Genomic DNA, 9896 nt, shown 5'->3' with positions numbered 1-9896 from the left:
TAAACTGTAATAATACTTATAAATAATAGCTAAAATAAGTAATAAGTAAATATGATAAACATTATGTAAAAAAATTATCGTATTTTATTAATATATATTTAAAATAGATTTTTTTTTATATCATTGTGTTCCAAAATTTTTAAAAAAAAATTTTTGAAAAAATCCATTTTAAGGGGGCCCCAAATCATTGGGGGCCCCAGGCCATGACCTAGTCTGGCCTAATGAGTAATCCAGCACTGATTGCCAGTCGACAGAAATAAAAAAAATAAATTACAAAGAAAAACAATAAAGGCAGAAGTAAAGTTATTTAAAATAATTGTTTTAATAAAGTTCTCTTTCAATATTCTTGTCTGCATCTTAAACTTAAAAAAGACTTTTAAGAAGAAACCACAAAGATAATTAAAAAATACATGCCTGAGGGTAAAGCCCTTTTGCCCCTCCTGTAGAGTAGTAGTTAATAAATGATGATAGGGAGATTTCGCATATTTTCCGTACGCAAGACTGCGCATGCGTCAGTTCTGGTGAAACGTGCGTAGGTCAGTGAAAAAATATCATAGATTCTTTATTAGAGATTGATAGACGTAAGTGAAAATAACAGATTTTGCAAAAATCTGTAAGTTAAAAACGCTAACGTAGTGGAATATAATTTTTAACTTTAGCAGCAAAATCAAAACAAACATTTACATTGGACATAGACTACCTTTTTAAAGTCGTGTCATTCGATTCAAGATGCTACGTGAAACTGTGGATCTGGGAGCTGAAAAATATGGTAGATTATAGATTTTGATGAATTCAGCGATAAAAAATGCAGCTTGTTTTTGTTATTATTTTTGCTATTGATATTTAAAAATATATTATCGTACTTCTGTTGATTATTTAACTTCCTTTAACTTAATTGTATAGTTAAAATAAACGCAATGTATGATTTTAAAATAGCGCAAACATGCGTAGTTTCTACGTAGGTTTGCCTAGTTTCTTATGGAACTTGTGCAGTTCGAACCAATTTTTTGTAAGACCACACGGTTCATTTCTAAATTTCATCAATACGTTTCTTTAAATTCGCATTCCATGTCGATGTTTTTAGTTCGAAGGTAGGCTTAAACCGAAAACAACTTTTAACAGCGTGTTTGAGGCTTTGTTTTTGTGCCATAAATCACGCCAGCGTGACGTAAAGAGATGTATGATCTAAAATAAACGCGAGCATGCGCAGTTGCTTCGATCTTACGTATTGGACAGTATAGGTCCTCCTTAAACTGCTCTACCGTAAACTGCTCAATTTCACTCGTAAAACGTTGAGCTACCAAAGCGGAAGAGCCATCATCTCCTCTGCAGAGTATCAAAATTGAGATGGCATGTCTTCAGATCATTCTCAGGGATACTTCCAAGATCGTAGCCATTGTGCAGCTCTAGTGCGATGTAAATAAAATATCTACCTAAAAAATCTGCATGATAATCCAACAATCCTTAGTTTTCGGATTTAAATCGAAGCCCATAAAGCAACAATTTTGTTCTCTTTAAAAGGTGTTTGACCAAAACCGCAAGAAATCGTGCTTCACAGCGAATTGTGATAGCAATGAATTGTCTTACCATAAACTGTGGGCAAGGAATTGTCGTGATGACGAAACAACGCAGAACCTGACTTATGTAAATTATAATAACTACAATTAAAGAGTATATTTCATGCATATTGTGACTCTGGGCTGGGATAACATGGTTGGTAGAGGTGTGGGCCATTGTCCAAGAGGTCGTGGGTTCGATCACCGTCAGCCGAAGACTCCTCGAGTAGTAAGTGGTGACTGATGCACATTAAATCTATCGAGTCTCAATATCCACCATATTCCCATAACAAATCATACCTCTGAGACCACTGATCCAGGAGTTTCCTTGTCTTCTGGATTGGCTCAAAATTACAAGGCCACATAGTTGAACATTTGTAGTCGTAAACCCAAAATTGGGTCGGTTGTCCAACGACGGTTATAAAATTAAATATATGTTGAGTCTAATATCAAAGATGAGAGGCGATGGCTCAGGGGTTAGAACGTTCGCCTTCCAATGAGGCGAACCGGGTTTGAATCCCAGTCGTTACGAATTCCGCATCCGGCTTGCACCGACCAACGTGCTGACGTGAAATATCCTCAGTGGTAGACGGATCATGGGTTAGAGTCCCCTTGCCGTGAGGTTAACCATGTGAGGTTCTCGTGGTCTTCCAGTCCATGTAACGCAAATGCGGGTCAGCTTCATCTAAAAGTCCTACACAAAGGCAAATTTCTCCCAATACTTGATCCAGGAGTTTCCTTGTCTTCTGAATTGGGTTCAAAATTACAAGGCTACGGAGTTGAAGTAGTCGTAAACCCATAATATTGGGTCGACTGTTCAACGACGGTTATAAAATAAAAATAAAATATCAAAGATCGAAAGAGTATATTTCCTTAAACAAAAAAATGTGTCATTAATAAGAATTAAAATTTTAAATATATATATATATATATATCTTTCAATTATGCAGACCCATAATGCTTGAGCTGCGTAGATAGCACAAAAAATAAAGATTAAATATAAAAAAAACTGGCAGACAAGGATCATGATTTCTAATTCAGACGTCGTGAATGATTAAAAGCAGTAAGCAATGATACAAACAAAGCAAATGTCAGAAAAGAAAAAAAGAAGTAATAACTGGAGTTGAGGAATGTCGAGAAAATTTATTGGATGACAACCCCAACAAAAAGGGTAATAACTGTTCAACAGAACAACATGTGCTGTATGTCATTTTAACTCACGTCTCTTATTAAAAACAATGCTCGAAAAAGAAGAAGATAAGAAGGGCGTATAAAAGTCAATTTTTTTTTATATCTTTTCCTTTTCATTCTTTCTAAGCCCCGTATAAAAAAAAGGGAAAGAATGTTACAATATAATCGTTAACGGAACCCTAGAAAGGCTATTCTATTCCAAAAAATAGAGAAAAAAAATATCTCTTTCATTTTTTTCGCTGTCTTCGAACGACAGAAATGAATAAAAAGACGCACAGCAGCCGAAGGGGGAAATCTGCCCCTTTTATGAAAAGGCATCGAAATATTTTATCCTCTTTTTCCTCCATCTCTAGAAAATGAATATGAAAAAAAAGTTGAGCATTCTATGCAGAGAGAAACAAGCCAAGAGATAAGGACTTGCGCATTTTCTATTCTCAACTTAGTTTTTTTTTTCCTGGGGTTTTCCGCGATGTTATCGCCTGCCTTCTTTCCTGCTTCTCGCGGTACCCGACCATTTAGCTTCCGGGCTCTCCAGATAAGAGCTTTTACGGAAAAGGACAACCAAGACCGGGTGATAAAGAACAAATTGTCTCATTGGGCGAAATCGAACAAAAAGTTTTGAAGTAGTGCATAATAAGAGTTTAAGAAATCTGAAAAATTTTATCTTTGAAACTAAGTAATAATTGAGCTAATTAATAACGAGTAGTCAGTAAAAATGAAATAAAGTCGCTTTTTTCTAATATTTTTCCAGTATAAAGACTTGAGATAAGTACTTCTCGATGGTATAATAATTTGGGGGCGGTTTCTGGAATTGTAATATGTGTGTTTTGACGGAGTAACGAAAAGATTTCAAAATATAAACTCATCAAAATCTTCGAGATAAGGGTTGGAAACCGATCAAAGTACTTGACAGTCAAAACTCTTATTTTTTCAAACATAAACTAACAAATCAACGAAGTGAATTTTTGTGATAAAATTTCCCTTAAACTCTTTTAACCTCGCCGACAAGGGAAAAAATTGCACTATAGAAAACTGTAACATCTCATAGGATAATTATGTCGTATTTTAAAAGCTCTTGATTGAGTTGAACTGCTTTTTATTCTTTAAATATGTTTATAAATAGCACGCTCCGCAAACGACATATCTAGTACGATTTCGAAGATTAATCCTTTTTAACTTACACAGTTTTGTCTTAAAATGAAAGAAATCGTTCGATTTTTATTCAGTTGCATATGGGTATACAAATAAGTTTCCGCCCTTTTCTATCAAAAATTGTTAAAAAAGGGTACATTATCTGTTATTCAAAGTGTTCTCCATTACTAGACACTACTTTTTCCCCCATCTTTCTATGAGCATTCGAATACCACTTCGACAGAACTCTTCATCTTTCGAGAATATTCACGCATCGACCCATTCTTTGGTTTCTTCAAATGTTGTAAATTTCTGATCAGGCAGACCACGTGCCATCGACCGGAATAGTTGATAATCTGACGGGACAAGGTCTAGTGATTACGACGGGTGGGGTAGGACTTCCCATTGAAGTATTTCCAAATAGCAAAATCAATTTAGATGCAAAATCGACGCTCAATGTCTCTTGGCTTCAGTTCGTGTGGAACCCAACTTCTTTGTTTTTGGATAAATTCCAACGATTTCAAACAATGTGAAATGCGTCACTTGTAATATAAGAGCAAGTTCTTTTTGCGTTTGGGGACGAATCTTCTTCGAATAATTCCTCCAAGTCTCTGTCTTCGTACAATTTCGGCCTTCCGCTGCGTTCTTTGTCTTCTGCGTCAAACTCATCGGTTTTAAGCTTCTGACACTACTCACGACAACTTTTCTCACTTAAAGCAGCCTCACTATATGCTTCTACGAGCAATTGATGCTCCTCAACAGCAGATTTCTATAAATTAACGAAGTAAAATCAAAAGTTCCCGCAAATGACGCTTATTTGGCACAAAACTTGACGTTTTCGCACGAAAATAATTACGTAACGCAAATACGGAATCACCAAAACTTCAAAGTTAGGCTGTTACCAGATGAACAAAGTTACAATAAGACGTTTAACACCATTCAATTTCTACATAACCTTCTGGTAGTGCCATCTTGTGACGAACGTCGGGAACTTATTTGTACACCCACTATTACAATATATTTAGTAAAAATTCATGTTTTGTATCATGAACTTGAACACGACGTCTTGTAATGAATTATTAATTTATTTTATTTAGGGATCACGCAGTCATGAATATAATTTATGAGTAATGGAAAGTGTACGCAATAGCCAGGAAAAAAACTTCTTTATACAACATTTAACTCGCATACATTATTAACGAGACGTCAGAAATTAAGATAACATCCCAAATCAAACTTTTTGATAGTTTTTCCCATTATTGGACCGACATAATATTGATGGTAACCATCAATAATTCCATCATGAACCGTTATATTTTTTGATGGTAACCAACATAAGTAACCATCACCTCAATGTAAGAATTCGGACTGTTTTATGACGGTCCAACATAAGAATAGCTACCTGTTTTGATGGTTTGTTCATTTTGAATCATTAGAAATTTCCATCATAATTTATAAAGGAAACATAAAAAAACCAAATGGTTTCGATGGTATAATCCTGCTGAAACAACAAGACTTTCCATTAAACCCCCATGGAAATGTAATATTGTACCATTATGGACCATCACGAATTTCCATAGTACATTAGAAATCGAATGTTAGAGCGATCATGAACAACCATCATAAAACATAACATAAAAAATACAGTCCAACATAAAAAAAATAATAATTTTGATAATATATTCCTGAGTGAGAATTAATAAGAATTCTCATTACAATGTATAGTTGGAAATGTATAGTTGGACCCATCATGGATTGTTGGTCCATGAGAATCAAACTTCTCTTGATGGTTAAGCATCATAGTATTGAAGTAACCTTTTCCATCATGGAATGATGGAAGTTTGTTGGCATATAAACACTATGAACGCATAATGGAAAATGATGTATGAAGGTGACCATCAAATGATGTTGCACCATCATAAATCACACTGAAAACAACATAAACCATCAATACGTTTTGATGGGACCATCAAGAATTTTGACTTTGGTTGTCTGGGAAGTGTTAAGGCATCCATCATATCACCGAAGGCACTGTCAGTTGGTAATATTTTTTGTCTTCTAAATTTAGTAAATTTCCAAAATCCCTAGAAACCAACACTCAATCCTACAATCATTTTTAGGGTTATAAAAAAATATATAAAGGACCTTAGTCAGGAGATTATATAGAGTGTTTCAAACCCATCACCCATAAAGCCGAATTATTTGTCAAAACAATTTTTTTTCAATAAAAACAATAATAATATTTTAAACAATAAAATTTCCCTAGAAAAGCTCGTATTAAATATTTTTAAATTATTTTCCAACAAAGGATTCATTTTTCGCTATAAATTATTTGTGAACTTTTTTGTAATTAGAGCTTAAAATCTGTGTAATACTCCAACCTTTTGAGAACTGTCTATATGTAGAAGGAGTTTTCGGAATTGTTGTACCACAATTACCACAATTTTTCTTATGAAGTTCTGACTCTTATAGTTTTTGAAATAGATAGTTCCCAAATGCCACATTTTTATTGTGGAAGTCTTGCATTTATAAGTAAATAAAAAGCGATGTTATATATTGAATAAAATTTCATGTATTGTGAATTTTAAAAGATCAAAATTAATTATAAGATTGTTAACACTATTCCACTTACCTCTTTGGTATCGCTATAATTTGCGAAAACCATTAGATAGACCAAAATTCAGGTTTAACATCAGATATGATAAACTTTCTTTCTTTTATAGATTAAAGCAATCTATTACATCAGGTTGTAATTAGATGTGTCAGAAATCACTATTTATAGTTTTTATTATTTCTTTCCTCTAGAATGCAACCTGAAAAATAAAATCATGTATAAGTCGCCTTTATTCATTTTCATATTTATAAAAAATTCTATAAAATTTTATGAACAGTGCTCATAATAAAATAACCAACAGCCAATCATCTTACTCAAACTTAATGGTTCAAAAGGATAACCAAAAATGTGCTAATTAATTTGTGCTAACAGAAATCCTCCAGCAAGGAAACGGACATTGCAAATTAGTATAGCCTTTGCAGATTACATTCCATCAAAATTTTATTTTTAATTTCTTTTAAAGGCAAACAAACAAAAAAATGAAGGGAAAATGTCTAAGATTACTTTTTTAAAACATAACTAAACTTGTTTTTCATGAATATTAAAAAGTTAAACTCAGAAAACACAGCCAAAAAGACAAAAAGTACTCTTTTTTTTCGTAGCTCGATTATAGATTTTTATTGCAAATGAATTTCTTCCATTTTTATTCGTATCATTGTATAACATTCAACTTAAATGTAAACATCAAAAAAAATGATAAGTATAATTTTAAGGACCTTACGTTGGCAAATTTTGCTACCTGTTTGTCATATTTAGCTGGATTTTTGCTATAATATATAATAGTATGTCAAAAAGCATTAAAATGAAGAAATTCTTGCTTAATAAACTACATTCATACATGGTCCAATATCTCTCCTTAATATTAATCCATAATATTCAAACTCAGTCAGATACTATAGTTAAATGTACTGGGTGCCAAAAATTTCAAAACTGAACTTATTATTTGAACAATTAACACGATCTTGCGTTATTTAGCAGAATTTTTCAGAAATTTATAAATCACTTTAAACGAGGATGATTCATATACTATATAGACAATTTGATTACTTTTTCTAAAAAGATACATTTATTTTCGTTACTTTACTCTTTTTATGGTAAATATTATTTTCTAAAAAAAATACATTCTTTTTCTTTATTTTACTTTTTTGAGGCAAAAAAACAAAAAACAAAGATAACACACATAACCTCATATCTTTTTACACCAATCTATCACTATCTACTTATTTTTCCCTTCATCATCATCATCAAATATTTTCCTATTTCTATAAATTCCATTTTTTAAAATATAGGTCCTATATTTTTTATTGTCTGAAAATAACAGTTAACATTTTTAAAGAAAAAAAAGAAAACCTAATTCTTACTTTTAAAACTTAATTTCCACAACTGAATGGAAATAAATATTAATTCTAAGTTGGATTTCCTCCTACTGATCTTTTCTCAAGACTGATGTCCCTCAGGAATGAAGACTGGTACCCCTGGTACTATAGTATCATACCAAAGGAAATAGTTTTAGGCCAATAAGGGAGCCCAAAATGTGGTACTAAATATAACTATGTATCTCTCTGACAGCTTCGAGGTCGAAGACAAATTTAGAAAAAAAGATTTATAAATATAATGCAAAAGTTTTACTCCATAAATTCAGTAATTCATAGAACAGTTTAACGAGGATCAATACCGCACATCCTCGATCCCTTCGTAGACTGATCCAAGCGGTCACCCATCCACACACTGACCGCAGCCAGTGATGCTTGACTTCGGTGTTCTACTGGGAACCGTGTCTTAGCGATCAGTTAACTACGGGACCCATCAATTCAACTACCAGGGTGCTAACTATTAATAAGTTACGGAATCATACTCAGAAACGTACTTTGCCGAATAAGCATACCTTATTATCAACGAATTCTGAACGCACAAAATACGGAGGACAAAAATAAGGTTCAAACAATATAATTAGGACAGCGGTCGAATGTTTGGACCTCTCAAAGTTAATTAGTTAATTTTACTTTTTTGCTCATTTCGCTATACCTCTGAAAGTTCTTAACACTAAACATACCAACACCTAATACATACCTAATTCTACCATAGGCGGTCAAATGACCTGACTTTATGTTTCTTGATTGAATGTATGAAATATGGATGTTAGGAAGGAAATAAACAAACAAAAACTTTTATTATAACTAAACAAAATTGTATGGTGCCGATTTTTATGTATTACAAACACAAGGAATAATAATTTTAATTTATTGCTAAACGCATTTTTTACATATACAGGGTGTTTCCTTTGTACATTTTCCACAAACATATTTCTTCTAATTATTATTATTATTTCTATAATTATTCTTATAATTATAAGAATAGATAAGAATTATAATTGTTACTTATTTTTACAAAAAAATGCCACTCTAAAATGTTAGGTACTTTCTTGAAATTTGAATTCGCAGTTATTCTGATGGAAGTACCATACCGTACAGTTTTTGCAGAAATGTGCAACAAAAAGAATTTTTGCAGAAATGTGCAACAATGTGCAAAATGAACAGTTTTAGCAGAAATGTGCAACAAAAAGAATGCAATAGGTAGAACACGCATTGCATCGTCATTTCTGATCCGATAATCTTATAAAGCAATAAATTCTTCTCCCGGTCTAATGACCGGTTATGGTAGAAATAGGTATACGACAAGTATTATTCGAAACAAACAAAATGCAAAAAAAATAATAATAGTAGTATATTGACTGTATATAATTGTTAGAAAAAGTCATGAAGTCAAATGTGCAAAAACGATAAGATGATGAGCCCATTTTCGATGCAAAAGTTCTTAAACTGTCATTTGATCGGTTATGGCATGTTTAGTGTTAAACAACTTAAAACATTATTTTGAGGGTCCAATCCTGTTTGCTTTGTTTCTACAAACTAATGCTCTCTCAAACATCATTACTCGAAGACACGATCATGTTTACATCCATTCTTTATACCAAAAAGGTGAAAACTCTAAAAGGGAAAAATATTGTAATTGCTAAATCAAAGTTTTTCCCTTTTTATATACGGCCGTGACTAAAATAGCTAAAAAGGAACATTTTTCTCCCCACGTCTTTTCGAATTTTTTATTCCTTTTATTTGAGTCTACTTGTTTTGGATGAAAAGTTGGCCGAATGCCACACTTCGATCGCTCTCTCTTCCACAATATGTAATGAGCTCGAGGATATGCTAACATGATTCTAAATCAGAAACATTTGATATCGAAAAATTCACTTTTTTTTTTGGACTACTGCATTACTTTCATCAAAATGCGTGTGCTCATCTTCTTGTGTCTCTCAAACATTTATTCTCTCTACTACTACTACTACTCATTTTTATTTATCAAATATCACTCTCATCATTCCTGTGTATATATATATATAACTATTT

General features: G+C 32.6%; 1 protein-coding gene across 1 annotated transcript in view; it reads right to left on the bottom strand.

Moving 5' to 3' along the window:
• The window catches only part of LOC122268729 (leucine-rich repeat-containing protein let-4-like), a 212284-nt gene that overhangs the window by 143609 nt on the left and 58779 nt on the right, over positions 1–9896 (bottom strand). Inside the window, exon 2 of the mRNA XM_043038834.2 lies at positions 6511–6691. The gene's annotated coding sequence lies outside the window, so the exon portion shown is untranslated. The remainder of the gene's footprint in view (positions 1–6510; positions 6692–9896) is intronic.

Source organism: Parasteatoda tepidariorum, chromosome 10, assembly GCF_043381705.1.
Source record: "Parasteatoda tepidariorum isolate YZ-2023 chromosome 10, CAS_Ptep_4.0, whole genome shotgun sequence".
NCBI lineage: Eukaryota > Metazoa > Arthropoda > Arachnida > Araneae > Theridiidae > Parasteatoda > Parasteatoda tepidariorum.
This window is presented reverse-complemented; position numbering and strand designations above follow the sequence as displayed.